The sequence below is a fragment of the Podarcis pityusensis genome (genome assembly GCF_964106645.2).
Source record: "Podarcis pityusensis genome assembly, chromosome: 17".
Lineage (NCBI taxonomy): Eukaryota > Metazoa > Chordata > Lepidosauria > Squamata > Lacertidae > Podarcis > Podarcis pityusensis.
Window position 1 is genome coordinate 20,734,979 of NC_138042.1, and position 10,747 is coordinate 20,745,725.

General features: G+C 42.8%; 2 long non-coding RNA genes across 3 annotated transcripts in view; both read right to left on the bottom strand.

Annotated features, from left to right (window-relative positions):
- The window catches only part of LOC308466823, a 76,423-nt gene extending 66,733 nt beyond the window's left edge, over positions 1-9,690 (bottom strand). For both annotated transcript variants that reach the window (XR_013980985.1, XR_013980986.1), the window contains exon 1: positions 9,400-9,690. This is a non-coding gene — a long non-coding RNA (uncharacterized lncRNA). The remainder of the gene's footprint in view (positions 1-9,399) is intronic.
- On the bottom strand, positions 4,812-6,379 carry LOC308466838. The gene is made up of 2 exons (XR_013981001.1): positions 6,236-6,379; positions 4,812-4,949 (listed from the first exon to the last, which is right to left on the bottom strand). It is a non-coding gene; the product is annotated as an uncharacterized lncRNA (long non-coding RNA).
- Positions 9,691-10,747: the final 1,057 nt, after the last annotated feature.

Below are 10,747 nucleotides of genomic sequence, written 5' to 3' on the forward strand. Positions count from 1 at the left end.
TTGTCTTTCTTTATTCTTTCTGCTCCCTCCCCTTTAAGTCTCTACTGAATTCTGGGTTAATGCTAGGGGAAATTCCAAGGTTGTCCTGAGGGATGGTATGGTAGATAAGTCAAAAAATACAAATAGAGTTTCGATTTATTCATTCTGTTTTCATTTCTAGCTTTGTTGAAGAGCCTGTGTGAAGGGAGCCAGGGTGGCATAGTGGTTAGAGTGTCAGATTAGGACCTGGGAGAGCTGGGTTCAATTCCTCACTCAACCATGGGGCTCAGTGGGTAACCTTGGGCCAGTCACCACCTCTCAGTCTAACCTACCTCAGAGGGGCAAAGACACCTTGGAGGAAATGCAGGATGGGAATGTGCTAAATATATCCATATATAACTGCCATGCCCTGTTTTTATCTACCAGATTAGTGAGCAAAAGTGTCTCAATGAGGCTGAGGGTACATTCTATCATATGTGGTGGACCTGTAAAATGGCAAAAGAATATTGGGAAATAATTCATAATGAATTGAAAAAAATGTTTAAAAGTACTCCCCCCCCAACCCCTCCCCACAGAGTCCTTTTTGTTGGGGATAATTCTGATGGAAATTCCCCAGTGTCAAAAAAAGGTTATTTATGTACGCCAGTGCTGTGGCCTTTTTTGTTAGCCCCAAAGTGGAAAATGAGTGAACTAAAGAAGAATGGCAACTTAAACTGATGGAATATGAGCAGCTTGCAGACCTAACATATAGAAGAAGAGAACAAGAAGAACATACATTTAAAGAAGATTGGGAAATGTTTATTGAATATATGGGGGGAAATTGTGTATATATGAAAACATGGGCAGCGTTAAGATAAATTCAACAGTGTAAATAAGTTTTGATGGATGTAATAATGGAATACTGAATGGTTTAGTTTATGTAAGATATGCAGGGATTTATGTTATGCAAAAAGAACCATGGAAAGAGAAGAAGGGAAGTCACTGATATTTTAAGTTTGTTTAAATGAATATTCTAAAATGTAAAACAGAAAATTTAATAAAAATTGTAGAAAAAAAAGTGAGCAAAACTGGCTTGGAAAAGTTGTTCAACTAAATTATAAAGTGCAGTCCGAGTGAAACACTTTTAAGTGTGTAGCTGGAGGTGTACCTACAGATACCAAATGTTGGGAGAGTGGCAGAGGCCAGAGAATGGTGTATCGAGTTTTCTCTCTTAATAAGCCACTGAAACTGCTGGAAGAAGCTCCTGGCTAATCCACCAGGAACACACGTTGTGCTTCTGGATCCTAAAATTAGGATAAGATGTTGGGTTGTTCTCCTGCTTTCTTTTTTAAGATTCCACTTCAATCGATGTCTGCGAGGGCTACAATCTTCAAAGGGCAAAAGTGCCATAAATCCTGCCAATTAGGTAGCATCAACGCCTTTCTCTGATGTGCCGTGTAATCAGGCAGGTGAAAACGCCATGGTGCCATCGGATGGGGAGCCTGCCTGAGTCATCCCGAGACTGCTCACCTGGGAACTTATCACAACACAATTGCCTAAAAAAAGAGTTCAATTATCAATAATCCCACAAGCGTCAAGGGTAAACAAAACCTCCATTGGGGAAGGAACAGAGAAACTGTGCCTTAAAGCAGCAAAAGTGAAGTAAATAAGGCAAAGTCAGGGGGCTGGATTTTTAAGGTAGCTATGCAATAACTAGCAGTTCGAAAGCACGTCAAAAAGTACAAGTAGATAAACAGGTACCACTCCGGCGGGAAGGTGAATGGTGTTTCCATGCGCTGCTCTGGTTTTCGCCAGGTCCATTCTTAACCTGAAACTGTTCTTAACCTGAAGCACCACTTTAGCTAATGGGGCCTCCCACTGCCGCAGCACTGCCGCCACACGATTTCTGTTCTCATCCTGAAGCAAAGTTCTTAACCCGAGGTACTATTTATGGGTTAGTGGCGTCTGTAACCTGAAGCGTCTGTAGCCTGAGGTACCACTGTACATGCATTCCATGTTGGACTCTCTGAACTTCCTCCTACAGTAGGAGGTGCTCCACACATCGAGGTTAAGCTGATGAGAAATTCTGCATTTGATAGTCATCCCTGTCCTACTTTGGGTTACCTCCTGAGAATCCAATGCCTCTGTCGGTAGTACATCAATATACTTGTTAGTAGAGGGTGGGGATAAATGGAAATAAATGTGTTATTATTTTTTTTAAAAGGAGGAGGACATGGAGTTCATAGATTCCCCCTGGCTGTCCATGGGACAGATTGCTTTGCAGCATACATATGGGAGGTGACTAAAGATTACCTGGGGCTCTGAAAGCCACATGTCAGAGAAGCTCTGTCCTTGGGTGCTCTTCTCGCAGCCAACTCTATATTGGAAGGTGATGTCAAAACAACTTAAGGAAACTCATTCAAAAGGGCTGTTTTAATGCTGTGTAACAAATCTCCTGAGCCATGTAGCATTTTTTTCTTTTTTAAAGTAGATGTTAGGGTGGTTTATATCTTCCAAAAGAGCAGGGCATCGTCATGCAATCACATACCCTCCAACAATTCTCTGATGAAAATAGGGACGTCCCATTCCTTAATGATAATTTTTCTATTTGTACCCCACGCATCTTACTGGGTTGCCACAGCCACTCTGGGCAGCTTCCAACATATATAAAAACACAACAAAACATTAACCATTAAAATAAAAACTTCCCTATACAGGATTGCCTTCAGACGGCTCCGGGGTCGGATAACTCCATACCACCCAACATTTCTCCAACAAAAATAGGGACATCCTAAGGAAAAGTGGGACATTCTGGGATCAAATCAGAAACTGAGGTGGCTTCTCTAAATCAGGGACATCCCTGGAAAATAGGGATACTTCAAGGGTCTGCCATCAGCATGGACCAAGCCAAGAAAAGCCAGCAGAGAACAGTGTAAGGCAGGGACATCCAACTCCCAACAGTCTGCGATCTACTCACAGTATAGAAAAACTGGCAGTGATCTACCAATTGTCGTAAAAAGACTGGCAGTGATCTTCTCAAAGTGATGAACTATCTAGTCTAGTGTTTCCCAATCTCCAGCTGTTTTTGGACAGCAATTCCCATCATCCCTGACCACTGGTCCTGCTAGTTAGGGGTGATGGGAGTTGTAGTCCAATGATAGCTGGAGACCCAAGTTGGGGGAAACCCTGATCTAGTCCAACCCCCTGCAATGCAGTAATCTTTCACCCGATAAGGGGCTCAGACCCACAGTCCTGACATGAAAAGTCTCATGCTCTACTGACTGAGCCATCTCAGATTAGACTTGTAAGAACCAGTTCTTTGGGAGCTATGGTTGGGAGAAGGCTCTATGATTTATTAGTATTCTTAAAATCACTGGTGACTTTAGGTAATCTTGGCCTATAGCATATGTTAGTATTTTAGGAGAACCAGCTTCCGCTGCATATCGTGAATACCAAAAGGCACTGAGTACAAAAGGTTTAAAGTAGGTACATCAAAGCCACAAAATCGCTTTTCAGATTTCATGCATTCCCAGGTTTGGGGGCATTTGTATCAAAGCTCTGTGCAAAGATACCCCAAACACTAGGGATGTTTATACAGTTTATCCAGATCCCTTAATCTGAGAAACAGCAGAATCCTCTCAGGACAGGATTTCCAGACTTCTCACCTCAGTCATGGTAGCAATTATTATTTGAGATATCTTGGTCAGTTTGAGACAAACACTATCACTTTAAAAGCCCCTTTGTGTTTCGAAAAAACAACCTCCCAGCCTCAAGAAATGACAGCTGTCAGATTATTATTTGCATTGAGCAGGGGCTAGCACCCTCTGAAAGAACAGACCTTTTTTAAAAAAAATCTGGCTCAAGTAGTCAATGAATGCAATCATTTCACATCTGCATAGATTAGGCGTCCTATATCCCTTACCAAACAAGCACTGTGTTGCGTTGATGATTTACTGTGTATGGAAAGCTGGTACACTTTCCACAGTAGACTGGGAAACCCCCAATTTGCCTCAGTCAGGAATTCACAAGGAGTGCCTCCAATTGACCTGTTTATTGAGAATTCATCCTGACCTGTTTGCACAAAGCTTGCATGGAAGTTATATGAAACTTGCTGTTCATTGAGCATAAGGAGTTTGCCTGGAGGTTGTCCAGTAAGAGCTGGACCATAAAGAAGGCTGACCGCCGAAGAATTGATGCTTTTGAATTATGGTGCTGGAGGGAGACTCTTGAGAGTCCCACGGACTGCAAGAAGATCAAACCTATCCATTCTGAAGGAAATCAGCCCTGAGTGCTCACTGGAAGGACAGATTCTGAAGCTGAGGCTCCAATACTTTGGCCACATCATGAGAAGAGAAGACTCCCTGGAAAAGACCCTGATGTTGGGAAAGATTGAGGGCACAAGGAGAAGGGGACGACAGAGGATGAGATGGTTGGACAGTGTTCTTGAAGCTACGAACATGAGTTTGACAAAACTGCGGGAGGCAGTGGAAGACAGGAGTGCCTGGCGTGCTTTGGTCCATGGGGTCACGAAGAGTCGGACACGACTAAGTGACTAAACAACAACAACAAGGTGTTTGCCTGGAGGTTAGATGATATCCACTGTTTACTGAGCATTCATCCTGATTTGTTTGTGTGTAGGTTACTCAGCTTCCTGTTATGTGATTTCTGTTTTACAGTCTAATTCTCCAATCATTTTCCTATCTCCAAAAACGTCTTGTTGTGTCAGAGCACAAGAGTGTTTGTGGAATCCTAAATTTGCTGGCATGAGACTGAAGGGCCCGCAAAATACTGAGTCTGGTGGGGACGCGGGTGGCGCTGTGATCTAAGATAAGATAAGATAAGATAAGATAAGATAAGATAAGATAAATTTATTGTCATTGTCCGTATATACACAGTATACACAACAACGAAAATCAAACACCCACCCAAAGACCGGGTTCACATACACATTTGCACGTATCTCCAACACTCTCATCCTATTCAGACATAATCTATAAAAACATATCATACTCCAGAATGTAACATAACCTATTAAAGGCATAACATAACCTAAAAACCTGTCTCATTCCTTCCTACTCCCTGCTTGCTATTTCTTGCAACTGGCCCTGAGATCATTATTTAGTGCAATCAGAGCTCTTGGATAGAAACTATTCAGAAGGCGTGTGGTTCGTGTTTTCATTGTCCTATATCTTCTGCCCGAAGGCAACAGTTCAAAGAAGTTGTGAGCAGGATGGGTGGGATCTCTCAGGATATTGTGTGACTTCTTCAAAGTGCGAGACGTGAAGATCTCATCCAGGGTTGGTAGTTGGAGCCCAATAACATTCTGGGCAATTTTAATTATTCTCTGTAAAGCTTTTTTATCCGTTTCAGAGCTGCTCCCATACCACGATAATATACTATAGGTTAAGACACTCTCGATGGTACTGTGATAATAGGACAGAAGTAGGTGCTGAGATAGATTCAGTCCCCTGAGCATTCTCAGGAAATACAACCTCCCCTGCACCTTCCTCACAACCATATTAATATTTGCAGTCCATGAGAGGTCCTCAGAGATGTAAATGCCCAGATATTTAAAACTACCAACCCTCTCCACCTCCTCGCCATTTATGTGCAATGGTAAAAATACACTTTTCTTTCTCCTAAAGTCAATTATGAGTTCTTTGGTTTTTTTGGTGTTAAGCATAAGATTGTTTTCTTTACACCATTGAATTAACCCCTGTACTTCTTTCCTATAAGCAGTCTCATCGTTCTCACTAATGAGCCCCACCACTGTTGTATCATCCGCAAATTTGATGATTGTGTTGGACTTATACAGTGGGGTGCAATCAAATGTGTACAGGGAATAGAGAAAGGGACTTAGCACACATCCCTGAGGGGCTCCTGTGCTTAATACTAGAGTAGAAGAATAGTAAGGGCCCATTCTCACTGTCTGCGGCCTATCAGTCAGGAAATTCCTTACCCACAGACAGATCTTCTGATGTATACCCAAATTGGTCATTTTAAGAAATAACCTGTCTGGCAGAATTGTATTGAAGGCAGAACTGTAGTCCACAAACAACAGCCTTGCGTAGGTTCCCTGTCGTTCTAGATGACTCAGTACAGTATGGACAGCGATGGAAATAGCATCATCAGTAGATCTATTTCTTCTGTATGCAAACTGGAACGGGTCTAGAGTGGGTGGAAGACCAGCCTTAATATGATCTAGCACCAATCTCTCAAAACATTTCATAACGACAGATGTTAGGGCTATTGGTCTATAGTCATTGAGAGATACCACCACTGACTGCTTGGGGACTGGCACTATAATCGATGTCTTCAGGCAGGTAGGGACAGAACCCTGCAACAGGGATAGGTTAAAAATGTCCGTAAACACACCAGCTAATTCTGCAGCGCAGTCCCTAATAGCCCGTCCCATGATTCCATCCGGTCCGGCTGCCTTCCTAATGTTAATGCTCCGAAAGGCACGTTGTACGTCACAGGTCTGTAATAAAAATGGTTGTCTATCAGTAGTAGTTTCTGATGATGTGCTGGTAGCCAATGCTGTAGTGACGGTAGTTCCAGTTCCCACCTCAAAGCGACTAAAAAATTGATTCAGTTGATCAGCCAGGTGCGCACTGCTGCTAACCAGTTCGTTTTTAATATTTTGCCCTGTAATTTGTCGCAGGCCTTGCCATACTCGACGAGGGTCGGAGCTCTCAAAATGTTTTTCGATCCTCCGGCAGTACATAGCTTTGGCGTTCCTAATGCCCTTTTTCAATTTGGCTCTGGCTTCTCTATACTGTTGCGCATCACCAGAGTGAAAAGCAGCATTTCTTGCCTTTAACAGAAGATACACATCCCTGTTTAGCCAGGGCTTGTTGTTAGGGAACACCCGTATTTGTTTGGTGGTAGTGACAACATCAATGCAGCTTTTAACGTAGAACAGTACTGTTGAAGCGTATGTGTCCACATTATTCTCCACAAAAAGCGACCACTCGGTGCTCCGAAAGCAATCTTGAAGTTGCTCAGATGCACCTACTGGCCACACTCGTATCTCTCTAGTTGATGGTCTAATTCTGCGTACGAGAGGTCTATATGATGGTATCATAAGTAAAGATATGTGGTCTGACTGCCCCAAATTGGGCAAGGGCTTGGTCTTGTATCCATGCATGATGTTACTATATACTCGGTCCAGGGTATTTCCCCCCCTAGTGGGACAATCAACATACTGGTGGAACTTAGGGAGCACAGTCCTTAAATCGGCTCGGTTAAAATCACCAGCAACCACAAATGCTCCATCCGGGTGGGCCCGCTGCTGTCTGCTAATAGCAGTTAGCAGGTGGCCCATAGCTGTAGTAGCGTTTGCATCGGGAGGTATATACACCGCTGTTATTATAACAACATTAAACTCACGTGGCAAATAAAAAGGGCGGCACTTCACCACTAGGTACTCCAAGTCAGGAGAGCAATGCGTGTCCATTTGTTTGATGTCCGAGCTCCAGTTGTTATTTATATAAACGCAAATTCCTCCTCCTCTGCTCTTCCCGGATTCGGCGGTTCTATCCGCTCTAATTACTGAGCGTCCTTCTAGCTGCAGAAGTCCCTGTGGAAAGGAGGGATCCAGCCACGTCTCTAGAAGGACCATAACACAGCAGTCCCGGATACTTTTCTGCCGAGAGGTAATAAGTTCCAACTCCTCTACCTTGTTGGGTAAGGATCTCACATTTGATACAAGGAGACTTGGCAATGCAGGCTTGTGGGGATTTTTACCTAGCCTCACTCGTAGACCAGCCCTGCAACCCCTCTTCTGCTTGCGCCCCCTCCGTTTTCTTTTCTTTCTGGCAAGGAGAGCAAGGGGAGTATCCCAAGAATGTGCAAGATATGGAGGCTCTCTGATAAGCTCAGCTGGAATGTTATAGGTTGAGACCTCCTGGCTGCAACCTTCTCCTCTGCCGATACTTAAGAGCTCTTGATGACTATAAATTACTTGTGCCTGAGTATTCACAGTCCCTAGCAGCAATAAGTTCACAAATAAAAATAAAACACAAATCACTGAATACCGGTCTTCGGAGTGCCGAGCCGCTGCAAGTGCTTGCGCCGCCATCTAAACCACTGAGCCTCTTGGGCTTGCCAATCGGAAGGTCAGCAGTTTGAATCCCCGTGATGCGGTGAGCTCCCATTGCTCTGTCCCAGCTCCTGCCCACCTAGCAGTTCAAAAACAAGCCAGCGCAAGTAGATAAATAGGTACCGCTGCAGTGGGAAGGTAAACAGCATTTCCGTGCGCTCTGTTTTCCGTCAGACTGTATTTGAAAAGGGGAGGTGTAAGCCCCTACAGTCCAAAGACAATTGGAAAGCGTTTCCCATTTCCTTCCTCCTTGCAGATAAAATATTCAAGGTCAAATTGGGAGAGTCAAAATGGCTTCATGATTGTTCTCCTGTACTGTTTCATGTCAGGAGCTTGTCCTACACTTGAGTAGGACCCTGATAGAGACACATGCCCGACTGGCATGTTCCCTCCCTCCTGGTCAATTGTTCAGGAGCTTCAAAAGCTTTCTTCAGCCCGAACATCACAGTGACTGATGCCAACAGACATCAGCACACTTAGGGATCCGCAGAGTCTTTGCAGCTTGTGTAACAGACCTCAGCAACTCAGCATTTTGGCTAATCTACTTTATTTACATATAAACACACACAGAGCACCGCAACATGGCTCCCTCTCTCTCTAGCATCAGACAGCAAAGAAAAAGAACAAAGGATAATAGTCCCACTTCACGGAACACGGTAATACAAACATCCTGTCTCTGTCACTTCCCACTCTGTGGAGTCAAAACATATACCATCATGTGATAGACAACAATCCCATGACTGAAATCATGGAGCAGGAATTCTAACATTTCAGACATTTGGTTTATATACTTATGTGTTTGTATATATAAGACCTTAGAATTCGTATAACACGGGAAATGATGGCATGTATGGAATGAAAGTACTCAGCTTGTTTTGTGAGGTGGCTTGAATGCGCCACACTTGCTCGGTATTGTTTCAAAACCCACAGACAGGCAATCTCTTTATTTGGACCAACTAAAAATAGTTCACAAGCTTTTGGATTCATAAAATTCACCATCATTGACCCAGATGTTATCCAAACCAGAGGGGTGGAGGAGTAAAAAATGCCGGCATGGGGTACTGAATGAAGGTATGATCTGAGTGATTTTGATTCCCCACTGCCATGGATCAGCCTGGCTTTCTTGACTTTTTGTGCGCCAGATATTGCTGCTATTTATTTACTGTGCCGTTAACAATCAAATATGGCACAAATCAATATCTGGGCCCCATTCCATTGTTTTTGTACAACAGTTGAGGTTAATTACCCACCTTGCAGATTAATGTAACAAAATGAAAATTAATTTATCACCATCTATAAAGCTTCCTGAAAGAAACAAAATCCAGAACAGCACATACCTTGGTTTCCTGTTTCTCTTATCTGTTGGTGTTTCTGGCTAGCAGGAGAGGAAAATATGCAGTTTGAAAGCAGAAAAGCATTAGTCTGGCATCCTTATTTTTCTGAGGTATCACTTTGGCATAAAAGTGCCCTTTTCTTTATGTCTCCATTATGCAAAGTACATATCTCCAAACACTAAATATGCAAAGCAATTCAGAATTAATTTTCTGTTCAGGTAAGTGGAAGAAGTTTAGATGCATGCTAATAGGAAAATAAGCAATTTATTCCCCTCAAAACTGTCTCTTTGCCTCTCTTTCTTTTCTCTTTTTGTTTTACCTGATCCTCTAGGACAAAACTTCCAGATTGTGTTCTTTCCCCCCCTTTTTCTACAAAAGTCTGTGCACAGTTCATTCTTAACTGCAGGGAATCCCTAACAGAACCAGTAAATAAGTAACTCAGGAATTAAATTAGCCCACAGCTATCTTAAGCAAATAACCTACAAGCGAAATTGTGTTATCTAACTGGCCAGTTGATGCTTGGGTTTCTCAGCTTTAAGAAAGAAATTAAATGGGAAGGCAGTGTATTGCTCTCATTTCAAATCCTCTGGAGCAGATAAACATTATCATGAAACTGGCCAAGGATGAAATTTAAATAAGTAGTGATTGGAAAGGATGACAGCAAGAGTTTCCAACCCACAAAAACAGACAAATTAGTTTAATTAACTGCAAATTTTGGAGTACAAAGATATGGGGGAGTTATTCAGTTTGTGTAATGCATTCTCAATATTTCTGTAAACAGATTAAGGCAAAGAAACACTGCCATATAATTATCATTTTTTTCCCAAAGAAGGGGAAAAGGGGAGGGGGGGGTAACTTGAGCTGCCACACATTTTTTCTCATTTTGAGACACTGTCACTTTCTAATTCCAATGCAGATTTCAGATTTATTCAATCTCAGCTGCATTCTCAAGCAAAAAGGAGAGTTCTTTCTCTAGCCGTCTCCTCCACTGCAAAATTCTGCTTGTGGCACAAGAGACTTGTGTGGTTGCTATGTAGACAGGATTAAGAATCTGCATATAAACTTGTATCGTGCACAATAAATCCTTAAGCGTTTTGCACTGTGTGGATGATCATCCTCTCTGTACAGGTAAATACGGTTTATAACCAGTGCTATTTCTCTAGAAAAAGAGGTGCCGGAACTCGCCATGAACGCCTCCCTCGTTCCCTTGGAATGGCAACGGCCTGTTTATAACATGGTTAAAGACACACATGTTGAAAAACAACTTTGCAGACAGAGCATTTACAAGTGTTCTTCCTGGTTCTTAATACTTGGTTTTTAAATTGCATTGCATGGAGTGCCCTCCCTCTTG